This window comes from Acinonyx jubatus, chromosome B2 (assembly GCF_027475565.1).
Source record: "Acinonyx jubatus isolate Ajub_Pintada_27869175 chromosome B2, VMU_Ajub_asm_v1.0, whole genome shotgun sequence".
Taxonomy (NCBI): Eukaryota; Metazoa; Chordata; class Mammalia; order Carnivora; family Felidae; genus Acinonyx; species Acinonyx jubatus.
In genome coordinates this window covers 132,764,283-132,777,039 of record NC_069385.1, presented here as the reverse complement: position 1 = coordinate 132,777,039, position 12,757 = coordinate 132,764,283, and the positions used below count along the sequence as shown (strand labels likewise).

General features: G+C 46.3%; 1 long non-coding RNA gene across 6 annotated transcripts; it reads left to right on the top strand.

Moving 5' to 3' along the window:
- The first annotated feature begins 526 nt into the window (after window positions 1-526).
- On the top strand, window positions 527-10,235 carry LOC106971984 (uncharacterized). Of its 6 annotated transcripts, XR_008298725.1 has the most exons (5): window positions 527-618; window positions 709-943; window positions 1,588-1,734; window positions 5,363-5,407; window positions 7,762-8,597. It is a non-coding gene; the product is annotated as an uncharacterized LOC106971984 (long non-coding RNA). The 6 variants fall into 6 exon arrangements; XR_008298726.1 differs by lacking the exon at window positions 7,762-8,597 and adding an exon at window positions 9,451-10,235 and having other exon boundaries at window positions 559-943; XR_008298728.1 differs by lacking the exon at window positions 7,762-8,597 and adding an exon at window positions 5,497-5,557 and having other exon boundaries at window positions 559-943.
- The last annotated feature ends 2,522 nt before the right edge of the window (window positions 10,236-12,757 follow it).

The window sequence follows — 12,757 nt, the reverse complement described above, 5'->3', positions numbered from 1 at the left end:
TTTACACTTTGTTTTGCTATTTTGAGTTATCTTTTGAGCCTTGGAACAGACATTATATTATCCTCAATGGAAAGCATCATTTGCAGAGGAAGTTTGAAAGCTACAAGGCCTCGCTACATCACAGGCCACGTTCATAACTACAGAGGGAAAGGACAGGGGTGCAACTCTTCTGACCTCATAGCCACCAAGAGGGGTTGGTGGCCAGTTGATTCTGCTGCAGCAGTTGGCACACGACCCCATTCCCCTCCAAGCCTGGGACTGTCAAAGAAAGGGATCACGTAGATGCCATGGGGCTCAAAAGCTGTCAAGACCCTCGCTGCCCTCCGCTTGCTCCTATGCCAAGGGATGGGCAGTGAATGCCTAGTCAACATGAAGAACCTCAGACAGATGTGACTCTGCCCAGAGCCGGGCCGGGGCAGCCACAGCCTGATCCCTCTACGTGCCCCCCTGCCCAGCCCAGTCTCGCCTGATGCCCGCGAGGTCGGTGCGCCTGCTTCCGGTCCTCGCTCTGCTCCTCCCCCAGCAGCGCCTTCTACCACGCATGCGCTCCACCCCTCCCTCTGTCACGGTGCCACTGGCTTTCTGTCACGCTCCCCATTTCTGTCCCAAGGGTTACAGGTAAACTGCCACCCGAGGTTGCTAAATTTGTTCACTCTTTTTTACAGTTTCCTCTACTGAGGTCACGTTGGCAGCTGTTTCCCTATTTAGGAACTTAAATGCAGTCCTCCGGTGGGTATCCTGGGAAGCTATTCTGTGCAGCACCACGCCGCCACCCGTGACTCCTCTTCCTCCCTTCACCTGCTCTGTGCTCTACAGACAACAGTTAGTCCCTGACTGCTTCCGGCCCCAGGTAGGCCTGCCTTTCAGTTCACCGGAGCTCTCCTGCCGGGAGTCATGGACAAACACCTCATTCCCTCCTCGCTGGGAACTGGATGCAAATATGGTGAGTGGGGAAAGTCATGGTCGGAGTCCTCATTCTTCAAACGCAGAGGCCTTTCCGCACAAAGGGTCCCCAGGGCCCCCGCTGGCCATATGTAAATTGATCCACGGGCCCAGGGTTTAGCTGGTCAGAACAAAATAGACCTGCTCTCAGGTGCTCTCACACTGGTTACAGCCCCAACACCCAACACGTGATCCAAGAGCATAGCCTCCAGGACTGCACGTGGTGGCTTCCCGCCCCCACCCCTCTTGCCCAGCTGTGCCAGCGGCCCCTGAGATGACTCTGAAGAAAGCAGTGGTTTTGTGTTTGTGTGTTTGGGATTTGTTTGTTTGGGAGGGGCAGAGAGAAGGAAAGACAGAATCCTAGGCAAGCCCCACGCCATCAACGCAGAGCCCGATGCAGGCCTTGAACTCACCAACGGTGAGATCATGACCTACGCAGCGATCAAGAGTTGGCCTCCTAACCCACTGGGCCACCCAGGCGTCCCTGTGTGTTGGTTTTCTTCTTTTTTTTTTTTTTTTAAACTGTGCTTTGTAATCATCTGTTCTCAAAGATGATGCTTCTCTTTTCATTTGTTTCCCATTCTGTCCGTGGTGGAAATGCAGGGAGTCTGAGAAGATAACACACAGGCTTCTGGTTCATTACAGGGCAGGTGTGAACCCTAGATGTGAATTTGAGCCCGTTGGAAGGTACGTTTCTAAGGCGCAAGCCCATTCTGAAGGATCGCCCAGGACACGTCTTCCCTGGAGACCCCCACGGTAGCAGACACTTGCCTCCTGAAGGGTTGAAGACAGGTAGGGATTGTTCCGTTTGACCTCTGAGTTTGACTGGAGGCAAGTCCTTTAAACCTACACAGGCCACTCAAGCCCCCATGGTCCCTCTCTGTGTCTCTGAGAGCCTAAATGTCCCTCAGTGTTTTTTGATAATGGCCTCTTCGTTTTCACACAGACTGACCTATTAGTTCCATTTGTTTATTAGAATCAAGGTACCCTTATTTATTGGAATATCAATGGGCAGAATGACACCAAGAATTATAACAGCCCAGAGAGGGCCCGAGGTCATACACAGGAGCCTGAAGAAAAGCGAAGGCAGAGAAACAGTCAAAATAATATGTTACATCCATGGTATCTGTCACAGTTTACGAGGCACTTTTACATGTATGATCTATAATAATCGAAGTTCTTGGTGGCAAATCACAGAAGCAATTTCTGGCTAATGGCAACAGAAATAAATGCATCGGAAAGGCAATGTATCGGTTCACAGGATTTACACGAACAACAAACACGGAGAACAGTCAGGAACGAAGGGGACCTGGTTCCATGTGGCACGACCACATGGTCACATCCTGTCTGAAAGCTGAGCGAGGCACTGCTCCCCCTGCCTCTGACCTCAGGGGTTGACCTCTAATAGTCTCTGAGTCTTTGTGTCCCTCCCCCGAGATTCAAAGTTCCAGGTAGGCACATCTGCTTGATCTCGCCTGTGCCCCAGCGGTCGGAAAGGTGGGGGGGTATCAGGCGAAAAGAGAGAACGTCCATTTCCCTCACCCCTCACCTCTTGGTGTTTGATACTGAGTAGCTGTATTAGTTTCTACTGCTGCATAATAGCTAGCACAGACTTAGTTTAAAATGACAGTCACCTATTACCTTACAGCTTCTGTGGACCAGAGTTCCACCACATTCTTAGCTGGGCTTTCTGCTCATGGTCTCACCAGGTTGTAATGGAGGCGTTGGCTGGACTGTAGTCCCACTGGGAGGCTCAACTGGACAAGAGCCTGTTTCCAAGCTCCCTCAGATGATGGTGGAATTTTTTTATTTGCAGCCGTATGTCTGAAATCCCTGATTTCTTGGTAGCTATCCACTGGGGACCATTTTCAGCTCCCTGAAGCCACACTCAAGTCCCTGCCAAGTTCACAGGCCCACCCTCCGTAGAGAGCTCACAGCAAGACTGTTGACTTCAGAGTCAGCAGGAGCACCTCTCAGGCTTTATATCTCCCTTTAGGAAAGCTATAGTTCCTCTTTCAAGGTTCACTTGATTAGGCCAGTCCCACCCTTTTTGATGAACTCCTAGTCAACTGATTAGTAATGCTTTCATAGCAGTGAAACCTTGTCATGGTCACAGGTCCTGCCCACCCTCAAGGGGAGGAGATTATACAGGGTATATAAACCAGGGGATGGGAATCTTGGGGCCCATCTTTGAATTCAGCTTATCACACTGGAAAATGTCAAGCACTTCCCTACTTTTAATCTCCTTGGAGTAGAAGATCAGGTATAAACTTTACAGCTTTACAGAGGTTAAAAAAAAAAAAAAAAGACTCTGAGAAGCCAGAGTGATTTGGTTCTAGCCACAGAGTTAAGAAGTAGTTGAATTGGAAGTTGTCATCAGAGCTTTCCAAAGGTAAATGGAAATAAGCAGTAACAAATATAAACATTCATGAACATAAGTTATGTGATCATACGTGGTGCTACAGGCTCTGATGGAAAGAAGAAAGAAAGAGCAAAGTCGGGAAATTATGCCTAATGAACCCACGGCCTGCTGTAGGAGGCCATTCTGGAGCTATTGGAAACAATGACAGTAAAGAACATGAGCTGTCCGTTTGATGTCGGAGAGAATAACAGGCATCTGGGACGTGATTGCTATATTTAAAAGAGGGAATTCACAGCAACTTTCAAAGGTGAATGGACGAGTTGGCACAGGTCTCCCGAAAAGACCAAACTGGAGCTAGAGAGATCGCCACTGAGACGCTGAAGTTTTCTCTAGCTCGACCCTTCCTGTTCTTCCCTTCACAGCTCAGAGACCAGCCTGTCTCCTAAGGAATCGTTCTGTGACAGGCTTATCAAAGAGACCTTGAGCTTATGTCCAGCCAACTATATTATTTCCTTTATCATCAGCCTGAAATTTTCCCCGAAGACATTTTTTTAATTTTTTTTTTTTATTTTTATGAGTTTTACGTAGTTAAGTAATAATCTGTACACCCAACCTGGGGCTTGAACTCACAACCGTGAGATCAAGAGTTGTATGCTCTACGAACTGAGCCAGCCAGGCACCCCTCTCCCAAAAGATTTAGATATTTAGATTTTAAAAGGTAGGATATCGAGGGGGCGCCTGGGTGGCTCATTCAGTCGAGCATCCAACTCTTGATCTCGGCTCAGGGCATGATCTCACGGTTTGTGAGATTGAGCCCCAAGTCAAGGCTCTGTGCTGTCAGCATGAAGCGTGCTTGGGACTCTTTATCTCCCTTTGCCTCTGCCCCCTCCTCGCTCATTCCCACTCTCTCGAAATAAATAAATAAAATCTTAAAAAAAAAAAAAGCTAGGATATAGAATGATAAAAGGGTTAAGGTTCTCAATGATATAGCTTGATATTCTGCAAATAACAAAATTTTGTTTTTCAAGAATATACAAGTAAAAGCTGGATAGGTCTTTGAACCCATGTCTGTGCATGAAAAACATACGTGTAAAGCAGTGAGAGCAGAGTTTTAAAAAATATATTCAAATGTGTCCGAACACACAATAATATATTTAACTTCTGTTCACACATATGCCACATGAAATGAGTAACAGTAAGTTACTGGAAAACCTTTGTACCGATCCTGGCCATGCCACTGTCCAGCCGTGTGACCCTGGAGATATAACTTAGGTATCTAGGCCTCAATTTTTCTCATCTACAGGGATAAAAAGTTTTTGATTTCTTCCAACTTTAAAATTTAGTAGTTCTTCAATAAGCTGGTTAACGTGCAACAGTCCATATTGGGAAAGAATATCCTACTTTTCCATCTTAGATAAGAGGGCTACCTCTTGATAATCACGGGAGACCGTGAACTTGATTGCACTTTGGATTACATTCAACTAAGCCTATGGTCCAGCCCTTTTGGTTATTCTGGGATACTTGGTGTCTGTAGAACTACTTTCCATAGCGATATATATCTAGCTATTTAGAATTACGCACATGTGCACGCGCACGCACGCACACACACACACACACACACACCAAAAATACGAAGACAGCAGCAGGGTCAGCGGGTTAACAGGGAAGAGTCGCTGAGTTAGCCGAGGTCTAGAGGACAAGAGAATGGAAGAATTCCCAGGCCCTCAGAGCTTTTGCAAATTGACATCATCCATATGTATCACCATTAATTATAATAATCATCTCCTACAACAAGTGCTCTGCTTGACCCTATGCCCATGTTTTATTTATTTATTTTTTAAGCATTTCTTCCTCCTTTATCTACTCTCTGAGCTGATTAATTAACTGCAGTGAAAGATAAGAGAGGTCTCCGCCACATGGTCTTTTTGGCCTATCCCTGCTTCCTACTATCTTACAACACTTCTAACGCTTCTTAAAAAACAACAGTTACATTTTAGCACGACCAACGAGAGAGCTGGCTCTGTTCTCTTAACCCCTCACTTTCCATTTTTATTGCAGTGGAGCAAGGCACCGGGATCAGAATCCAAATCCTGTCTGGGACAGGTAGGCTCTCTGGGACACATGCCCACTCTTTTTCCAGTCTATGCAAGGAGAGTGCATATTCTTGCTATGACCTTCTTAAAAGCCAACAGTATTCTCTTCCAGAGAGATATGGAATCTCATCTTTTTAGAAAAAGAAAAAAAAAAACAAAAACAAAACAAAACAAAATGGCTGTCCACTTTGTTGCTTCACTTATCCCGCCAACCAACACAGTTGAACATCCTCTGAAGTTATCGTTGAGGTAACTTAACACGTAGTATCTCAAGTTTGTCATCCACAGTCCAAATTTCAATGATTCCTCCCTTGTCCACTACCTTAACTTACTCTCTTTACACTTAGAAATTACCTGCAAATTACCTTACTCAATGCGCATGGTGCTTTCATTACTCAACCTTTCTGAGGTCAAGTTTTTTGTTTGGTTTATTTAGAGAGACATAGAAAGTGGGGGAGAGGCAGGGAGAGAGACAGAGTGAGGGAGAGAGAATCTTGAGTAGGCTCCCTGCCCAGTGCCGAGTCCAATTTGGGGCTCAATCTCACAACACTGAGATCATGACCTGAGCTGAAATCAAGAGTCTGACACTTAATCAGCTGAACCACTCAGGCACCCCTGAGGTCAAGTTTTTATTAAGCACTCTGTTCTACGTGAAATTCTCCCTGCCTTTGGCTTCTGTGCCTTCTCTCCTTTTTTTTTTTTCCCCTCTTACCATTCTAATCATCCCTTGTCGGTCTTCTCTGGGGCTTTCCTTTCTACCTGCCCCTGAAATGTAGCTTTGATGCAAGCTTCATAGCTTTGATGCAGGCTGGCTGGGTCCGAGGACTCAGAGGGGATTCCTTGGCTTCAGGCAGGATAGAAACCATGTGTAAGCCAAGGAGAAGTGAGAGCAGAGTTGACTGAAGATGTGGAGTGTAGACACAGACTGAGTGTCTGGGAGACTCAGAAGGGAAAAGAGAGTGAGTCCCATCTTTGCTCAAGGTCTGGGGTTTCTCTTGAGGGTTGTGGTACCGTGCACGTGTCTTCTCAGGCATCCAGGAACAAATGCGAATGTGTAGATGTCCTCCATGTCACTTACGCCCTGGAACCTGGGGATCTTGATGAGCCCGTGGTCTCTGTGCTGAAGGACTCCAAAGAAATCATCAACGCCACGACCTTCACAAGGAGGACACACACAATCTGTTTCTATAAGGCCTGTGTAAGGTGGGCGTGTAGGTCCTAGCAAGAATAGAAGCAGAAAAAGGAGTGAAAAAAGCAGTTTTTCCTGGGATCTCTTTAGTTTCCCTGCCTCAGCCTCATCCCATAACCCTTTGCTCCTTTTATTCATCCCACTTTTCCAGGCGGTTTCATCTAAATTCGTGATTTCACTTACCATCCCTTCAATGACTACTCCTTAATCTATCTCTCCCCCAAAGACCTCCCTTCTGGAGCCCAGAGTTATGGATTCAGATACCTACTAAGAATCACCATTCACATGTTGACCAGATATCGTACGCTCAACTGGGCTATCTCCGTGTACTTGGGCTGCCGTAACAAAACACCATAGAATGAGTGGCTTAAACAACAGAAACTTCTTTTCTCACAGTTCTGGGGGCTGGCAAGTCCAAGATCAAGACCAGACAGTTCAGTTCCTAGCGGGGGCCTTCCTCCTGGCTGACAGATGGCAACTTCTCTCTGCGCACGCACTTGACCTTTACTCAGTGCATGCTCACGAAGAGAGAATTCTTTGTCTTCCTTTTCTTTGAAGAGCACTGACCTCATCATGAGGGTGCCACGCTCATGGCCTTATCAACCCTAGCCGCCTCACAAAGACCACATCTCTAAATACCAGCATCACTTTGGGGATTAGGGATCCAACATATGAATCGGGGGGTGGGGGGAGCCACAAACATTCAGGTCATAACCGAATGCCTCATCTTCCTTCCCAGACCTGCCCCACATGTGCTATGGGTCATGTCAATGGGAGGCACCACCACCCACCCAGCTGCCTGCCTGGAAACCGGGAGGGCTCTCCTTCTAGGTTCTCTGCACCTGTTTCTTCATCTGTAAAACAACAATAGTATCTCCTTCACAAAGAGTTAGATCAAATGAGTTGATATGGGTAAAATGCTAATGAAATTCAGGACACTAAGTTACCAGTAATATTGACTTAGATTCTCTCTAAAATAATGTTTTTAACCAACTCCACAAAAATGCTTCAGATCTTACCTTGCATAATACCCTTGGACTAACCACCTTCCCCCGACCTCTTCCTCTGCTACCTTGACTTCCGGTAGCTCACTTCACACACGGAATACTGGGATTGCCACCTAACAAGCTTTTCTTCATTGTCTCAGCTCGCTGTCCGATCCTTTCCTCACACAGCTACGAGAGTCATCCTTTCACATTGGAGCTCCTATCAGCACATATCTCTGGCCAAGTCTTCAAGGGCGCCACATGCTTTGGGGCAAAGCTCAAATTCCTCAGCGTCATCTAAAGTGCCCTTCGTGAGATGGCTCCTGCTTACTGTCTGGCCCCTGTTGGGAGAGGCAGTCCGCATGGGAGCTGAGTGTCTCTGCACACCCTTACCAAGCATGCCAGACTGCAAGAATTGCCCTCTCCTGACACTGAGCAGTTCCTGCAGCCAGTCACATAGGGACCCAAGGAGATCCAGGTGATGACAGCATGGTCACTGTGTTTCTGCTTGCTCCCTTGGAGTGGGGGACTTGAGAGCTGCTTGCTTCAAAAGGGCTGTGCCTTTGGGTCTGGGTTCCTCAGCTTCAGAGCAAACCTACTGAATGTGTAGCATGCATCCGGGTCGATCACATGACTTCTGTGTCATCTGGGGGAAAAAGGAGGCCAGTGCAAATATGCTGAAGATAAAGCTGTTTGCTACCCCGTTAATAATAAAGTACTTTGTCTCTGACCCGGGAATCTTGTGTCATCTGCCATGATCCACAAAACCATACCAAGCTAACTTGTTAGCTTGCAAGTAGAGAAAATTCCATACCTTTCACGGTTTTTGACAGCCCTGTCTCCTCCTATCTCTTGTTCCATCTCTCATCCTATGCTCTGGTTATACTGACCTGTTTCCTGTCCCTGTGCCTTGAAAGATGCTGATCCCACTTCCCCAAATCTTATCTACTTTCTTTTCTTTTTTTTTTTTTTAAGTTTATTTATTTATTTTGAGAGAGAGAAAGAGAGAGAGTGCGTGTGTTTGTGCGAATAAGGAAGGGGCGGGGGGGGAGGGAGAGAGAGAATCCCAAGCAGGCTTCGCGCTATCCATGCAGAGCCCCACGCGGGGCTCGAACTCACAAACCGTGAGATCAAGCCAAAGTCAAGAGCCAGACACTTAACCGACTGAGCCACCCAGGCATCTTCCCTTTATTTTTGACCAGCCAAAAGTACTATCCCCTCTAGGAAGCCTTCCAGACTTCCAGTGGGATTTTGGTGCCATTCATCTCTTCTCTCGCGGCACCCTGAGCACATCTCATTAATTAGAATCCTTGCCACATTGCACCATGACTTCTTTTGCTCGTGCAGCTTCTCCACTGGAAAGGAAGCTTCTTGAAGGTAGGGGTCATGTTTTGTCTTTGCGTGCCTCGTGTCTAGAGACTTTATCCTGCAATACTTGGCACGTAAATGTTCAATACATGTTACATGTTGGAATGAATGACTAGATCCTAATGGGTTTGACCCATCCTGAAGGATGAACCTGGAATGAAATTGTCCTCTGTTTCTCTCTTTGCCTTTCACACTTCTTTTTCTCCTTACCTTCCCATTTCTTTTTTTTTTTTTTTCTATTCTAAGCTACACTCTACTCTGTGTGCTTAGCTAGACACAAATAGACTTACGTGAGGCGAAAGTATGCCTGCAGAGCAGCGAGGTGGATTCCATGCACCATATGGGAAAATTAATCTCACCTTATGTAATCAGTGCCTAAAGACAGAGACTCAAACTTCCTTCTTCTCCCAAATTTCCTGAGAGATTGCAAAAGAAATGGATTAAGTGGCGGGGATGGAGTGGCATTTATATTTTAAAATATTTTTAATTTTCTCTCTCTCTCTAACGCAGCCCTCCTGGCGACAGAGAACGGACCGTGGTGAAAGATAATTGCCTAGGAGCCTGGCCAGCTTTAGATAAATTTGCTATTGCCGCAGTGGAAAACTTGGCTTTAAATGAGCCCTCTTTTCCACCTACAGAATCCCTAGGCAGTAAAGACCATGAACCCAGAAGGTACATCCCGACATGTGTTAAATAAATGCATGCGCTAATAAATAATGTTCAATAGCGTGCATGCGTAACCCCCCGGAGGTACCTTAAAAATCAACATTTTCATAGGGAAACTGATAGTATTCTCTTTCCTGCGGAAGGTAAATGTCTTGCCCTGCTTCCTGAATCACTGTCCTGGCTCTAGCTGTGTCTTAGGAGTGAACTCAATGATAAAGTGGCTGAGGCTCCGTCCTTGTGGACTTTATTAGGGAGCCAGCTATGAAGTTGTTCTCTCGGCCTCCAACTCATCCTTGAGTACTCAGCTTTGTGATTCTGGCACCGATGCTGCAAACTCCGTGTTTTTTTGTTTTTTGGTGTTTTTGTTTTTTTTTTTTTCCCTGCCAGTTCCCTCCACCTTTGCCTCTTCCAATAGGGAAGGGGATAGGGCATAACGGGCCGAGAAGGTCCCTTACATCTTCTTGTCTGTTTGCTACGGTCGTTAGCGTCACCCCAGCCTTACTCCTTCATAATCTTAAGGAAACTCACTCTCACGAATGGCAACCAGCCCATCTCCCGGCAGCCGCACTTTGCTGGACTTTGTTTCTGGTCGCGTCCCCCTGCCCCCACCCCTCACCTGTGCCTGCTAACAGCCCGTCTGCCCTCCTGGTCACGTTTTCCTGCTTGCCTCCCCGCTCTTCCCTCTCTTCCACGGCACCCTGCGAGATCACAGGGCCGTCCCTTTATAGGACAGTGGCTAAAATAGCAACCGAGGTGAGACCGAACACTAGCAGCCAAGAAGAATATTTGCGCTTGTGGGCTTAAAAATAACCAATCTGGAATGACAGAATAGGAAAAATCCAGGTAAGACAACATTTGCTCTCGCAGGAAGTCACAAATGGCTTTACGGGTGGGTGCGCTTTTCCCGCTTGGTACCACCAGGGCTCACAGGCAAAAGTGATCTCCTGCCTTTCCTAATCTTTCCTCCCTCCAAAACGCAGCGAAGAATTGAAATTTCCCATCTAGCGTCCAGCATTACTTGTCCCCCCCCCCCCCATTTTTAAACAGGAATAAACTGCGGTGCCAGCAGTTTTAAGCGATGCTGTGTAATTTTCAGCTCAAATGAGAACTTAAAGCTTCACTAATTTCTTGAAGAGATTCTGCAGCGTCTGATGGTGGTTGGGGGCGGGGAGAAGGGAGGAAAAGAAGGAAAAGGAAAGGAAACAGCGGGACAGCCGCCATGGTCAGCCCCACCTCTGTGGCCAGACCTGCTTATCACCACCTTGCTCTGTGTTCCCCTCGCCCATGCTGCCCTTCTGTATTCTAGAAGTAGAGGCAAAATGGGATGCAACACCATCAGAACGCTGATCAGTTTGGCTTGCGTGCTGCCCCCCCCAACTTGTCTCCAAAAATCTATCCCACGTCTCTTACCAGTTCTTTGGGTGGTGAATGATACGAATAAGGACATCGACAACGTTCTAAGCAAACTGGCATGCTGGTGGAAATGCTCGCTGAAACCTGCCATGGGCAAGTCAGAGTCCCAAAAAGATCTCAACAAGCAGATCAGCTGTATGAATTAGGACGTTTATGTCTCAACTAATGTATAAGACAAGGGAAGGTTGGCACATGTGCCAGAGATCATTCGTATGACATGATTATTGGTAGAACCACACATGATTGCATGTTAGGGCCCCTCCTGCATGGTCTATTAGCGTCCTCGGCTGCATCTTATTACAGGGCTCATTACACAGTATTGCAATTGACTACCTTCCCTCCTGCATTGCAAGCACCCTGAGGGCAGGGACTGTGTCTTTTTCTTTCTCCTTTTTGTAATCCACAGGTCTCACATAATATATAATCCATTGTGAGGACTTTATGTCAATCAAAATGAAATGGCCTATAGCTTTTGACTATAAAACTCAATACCATTTGTATTATACTGAACTTACATCTTAAACACGGCAGTATTGCTTGCTTTGTATTAGGATGAGGTTATAGGAGGCAAGTCTAGTGATTAAGGATGAGTGCTCCTCTCCTGACTGGCTGGACAACCTTGATCAATTTCCTTAAGGCTTGGCATGCCTCACTTTCTCTATCTGTAAAATGGGGATATAATAAGCCCTCCTTCATAGGGCTATTGTGAGAATTAAATGAGGTAGTGCCCACAAGGTATTTAAACAGGCCTGGACGATGAGGATAATGACAGTGACTCTAAAGATATGATACAGGGACAGATTAGGAGACAGTATTTGCAACACTAAGCCAGACAAAGGATCAGCATATAGAATATATAAAGAACTTAGGGGCACCTGAGTGGCTCAGTGGGTCAAATGCCTGACTCTTGATTTTGGCGCAGGCGATGGTCTCATGGTTTGTGAGATCGAGCCTTGTTTTGGGCTCTGTGCTGACAGCATGGAGCCTGCTTAGGATTCTCTCTCTCTCTCTCTCTCTCTCTCTCTCTCTCTCTCTCTCCCTCTCTGCCTCTTCCCCACTCTCTCTCACTCTCTCTCAAAATAAATAAATAAACATTAAAAAAAAAATATATATATATATATAGCTTCAAAATTTAATTCTAAAAATCAAACAAAAAAGGAAGAAAGAAATAAGGATCATTTACCGCCATCGAAACTCAGGTGACAAACTGACAAGCTGACAAACGATAAGCCAAAACTCATCAATAATTTCGAAAAGGTAAAGCAAAATCCATGAACTCATTGTCCTTCTTTGGAAATCTTGTAAAGCAAAATCCACCCGCCAAGTGGATGAAACCTTCCAAGTCTGATGGTATCGTATCAAATGGAGGCAAGTGTCCAGAGTGATGGGAACACTCGTGCACGGGTGATGGAAGTGTACATGGGCACAAACACCGTGGAGGGCATGTTGGCCATGTTTCTTAACATTGAACATGTGCACACCCAGGAACCCGGTATTCTTTACACCGGGGCTATTCAAAGGGTTCAGGATTTTACTGGACTGACCTAAGAGCCTACCTGTGTTCACAAAAGCCCTTCCTACATCCATCCCAAATCCTACTTCAGTTCATGGCTCCTGAGTTCAAAAACCTGTCAGTAACAAAAGAGAAGCCTCCTTTAAGGACCACTCAGAGCACCATAAAGCTTTTGGTCTTCTAGTGTTTGTAGGCACATTTCTATTAGGTGTAAAGCCTTGCTCT